Raw genomic sequence first — 4,016 nt, forward strand, 5'->3', positions numbered from 1 at the left:
GTATCTATAATTTTTAATTGTTCCATGCTATTATATTACCCCTTTTGGATGTTTATGGGCTTTATTTTACACATTTATATCATTTTTAGGACTAACGTACTAACCGGAGGCCCAGCCCGTATTGCTGTTTTTTTTGCCTATTTTCAGTATTTCGAAGAAAAGGGATATCAAACGGAGTCCAAACGGAATGAAACCTTCGGGAGCATGATTTTTCGAATAAATTTGATCCAGAAAGCTTGGAGTGCAAGTCAAGAAGCAGCCAAGGCTCCCACGAGATAGGAGGGTGCGCCCCCCTGTAGGGCGTGCCCTCCTGTCTTGTGGGCCCCTCGGGCGTCCACCGACGTACTTCTTCCTCCTATATATACCTACGGACCCCGAAAACATCCTTGAGCACCACGAAACACAATTTCCACCGCCATAACCTTTTGTATTCGCGAGATCCCATCTTGGAGCCTTCGTCGGCACTCTGCCGGAGGGGGAATCGACCATGGAGGGCTTCTACATCAACACCATAGCCCCTCCGATGAGTTGTGAGTAGTTTGCCACAAACCTACGGGTCCATAATTATTAGCTAGATGGCTTCTTCTCTCTTTTTGGATCTCAATACAATGTTCTCCTCCTCTCTTGTGGAGATCTATTCGATGTAATCTCTTTTTGCGGTGTGTTTGTCGAGATCCGATGAATTGCGGGTTTATGATCAAGTTTATCTATGAATAATATTTGAATCTTCTCTGAATTCTTTTATGTACGATTGAGTTATCTTTTCAAGTCTCTTCGAATTATCAGTTTGGTTTGGCCTACTAGATTGATCTTTCTTGCCATGGGAGAAGTGTTTAGCTTTGGGTTCAATCTTGCGGTGTTCTTACCCAATGACAGAAAGGGTTGCAAGACACGTATTGTATTATTGCCATCGAGGATAACAAGATGGGGTTTATATCATATTGCATGTGTTTATCCCTCTACATCATGTCATCTTGCTTAAAGCGTTACTCTGTTCTTATGAACTTAATACTCTAGATGCAGGCAACAGTCGGTCGATGTGTGGAGTAATAGTAGTAGATGCAGGCAGGAGTCGGTCTACCTGTTATGGACGTGATGCCTATATAGATGATCATGCCTAGATAATCTCATAACTATGCGCTTTTCTATCAATTGTTCGACAGTAATTTGTTCACCCACCGTAATACTTATGCTATCTCGAGAGAAGTCTCTAGTGAAACCTATGGCCCCCGGGTCTATCTCTTATCATATTTGCTTTCAATCTATCTTTATTTGCATCTTTAATTTTTGCATCTATATCACAAAATACCAAAAATATATTATTATCTCTCTATCAGATCTCACTTTCGCAAGAGGCCGTGAAGGGATTGACAACCCCTTCATTACGTAGGTTGCGAGTTCTCAGTTTGTTTGTGTAGGTGCGTGGGACTTTTGAGGAGCCTCCTACTGGATTGATACCTTGGTTCTCAAAACCGAGGGAAATACTTACGCTGCACTTTGCTGTATCACCCTCTCCTCTTCGAGGAAAACCAATACAAACTCAAGACGTAGCAGTGGCCCGTAACAAAACAGTAAAAAGCCAACGCCCCAAAGAAAAAAAACGACAATGCTCATACTAGTATCATTTTCTTCTTCCGATGAGGGTTGCACTGGAATTAGTTATATCCCCCGCAAAAAAAGTCAGAACCGGGTCCCATTTCTTGATCACTTTAGCTACTTTTCAGTTGCTTGAAATTTTATTTTAGGGCCAGTCCTTTTTTTCCACTGTCTTATGCACTTGATGATCACTGCAACCGGCATGCAACCGACGCACGCAAGCTTTCTTAATTAGCATGAGTACTAATAGGCGGACCAAAAATACTAATCGGCATGTTTCTTGGCTAGTGCCAGTTTAAATTTAAAGAGAAATTTTATGGTGCCTTTGCTATTTGATAGTGTCTAAAGAAAACAGGTTCATGCTAATATTTTCTTTTTATGTGTTTTTTCCTCTCTTTTGTCTTGAGTCGTTTTTTATGCACTTTAGTTGTTGCCTGAATTTTAAATTTGGGTCAATTGATTTCTTTTGGCCTTTGATTTTTGCTTTATGATTTGTGTTGTATTTTCTTTTTTGCCTGTGCTACTTGTTGTACTGGGCTTGTTTGTTTCGACTGAAACATATTTGGGTCAGTCGATTGCCACTGGACCGAAGCCCGTTAAGAGTGCGATCTAGCCTTCATCTCTCTCCCTTTGTTTGTATCTTTTGTGGGTATTTTGCTTCATTCTTTTATTTCAGTTTTCTGCCTCTATGCGTTTTTTCTCTCGTTCCTTTATTAGTTAATTTTTCTTATTTTGTGGATTGTTGGCCCTCCCCTCTACCCCTTTTTTATTTTTTGTTATTTTTTTTGCTTTGGTTTTTATTTTTCTTTATGGTCAGTTTGTTTTTCTTTTGTGGAATTTTTGGATATTGGGTCAATGTAAATGTATAAGCACAATACTATAAGGTACATGGAAAGATTGCGCTATTATATAATTATTATTCTTTGCATACTGTAAAATGTGCAATTTCAGTGCAAAGTGGCGTGCAAGTTTTTTTTCTTTCTTTTGAAAGGGTAATACCAATGTCAACAATTCATTTTATATAAACCTCATTATTTTGATCTTTTCGTTATTGTTTTATTCTTCTTTAAGTTAATAACAATGCCACTAATTCATTTCTCCTTAGGAAACTTTTTTGTGAAAGTTTCACTATTGTATGCATATTGGAAAAAACGCAATTTGTGTGTATATTTTGTGCAAAATTTCTTATTTTAGATTTATTTCTATGTGTGTAAGTATAAATGCAAGTACTAAATAATATGTGTGTAAATTATAGTATAATGTGAAAAATGCACTATTATATGCGTATTCTTTGCATATTTCAAAAAAAATGCAATTTCAGTGCAAGTTTTGAAATGTTTTTCTTTTTTATTTGTTTCTAAAGGATTTCATTTTTTAGAAAACGTCATTATTTTGATTTTGTTTTATTTTTTATTTTGTTTGTTCTGAAAGGGTAATACCAATGCCATGAATTCATTCTTCCGTAGAAAACTTTATTTTTTTGATATTGCTTTAGTTTTTATCTCATTGTTTGATTTTGTTTTAGTTTTCTTTTCTTTTGTAAGGATAACACCGGTGTCACTAATCCATTACTTTTTAGAAAACACTTTTTTTGTGAAAATCACACTAATATATGCTCATTTTTTATAATTTCACTATTATATTTTTCTATAATTTCACTATTATATGCTCATTTTTCTATAATTTCACTATTATATTTTTCTATAATTTCACTATTATATGCTCATTTTTCTAAATTTCACTATATTATAACAGCATACTATATCACCAAGCACACCTATGTGGCTATGTATGGGCTCGTACTATACTGTTACATATGGAGCTGCCTTGCATGTATGCATGGGCTTGTAGACATCAATTAAGTGGATGTACTAAATTGATACGACAACATCATGGAGGGGAGTCGTCCTCGCATGCATTAGCTCTGACTGTGGCGTTATTACTTGCTCCTAATAGTCACGGCCTGAAGAAATCGCAAAGAGACAAAAAGTGAGTGACCCAAATATGATATTCAGTCGTATTGACATGTAGTCAATCCCTTTCTTGATCAATTTTCTCATCACACACAACAAAAGAGTCTATTCAGGGGGAGCACAAGGTCGTTGGGCACAACAGAGGTAACCAATGGTGTTCAGTCACACAAGATAGAACAAATCATCCCTAGGTCGTCATAGATAGAACAAATCATCACTAGTTTGTTATGGCGATCCGACAACCTGGTTCCCATGAGAGCAACATGATACCTGCACCGTCATGTTGATGCTCCGGGCAGCGGGGGCATCATGATGACGGCCAACAGGGCAAGGTACATCTCAACCAGTGGCGGAGCTAGGCGAAGATCACTTGGGGAAAAAACAAAAATCTTCAGTGTTTGGGGAGGGGGGCAAATGCTAAAACAAAGTCTAATCTAAGCCTCCCTA

Source organism: Triticum dicoccoides, chromosome 5B, assembly GCF_002162155.2.
Source record: "Triticum dicoccoides isolate Atlit2015 ecotype Zavitan chromosome 5B, WEW_v2.0, whole genome shotgun sequence".
In the NCBI taxonomy this organism is placed as follows: Eukaryota; Viridiplantae; Streptophyta; class Magnoliopsida; order Poales; family Poaceae; genus Triticum; species Triticum dicoccoides.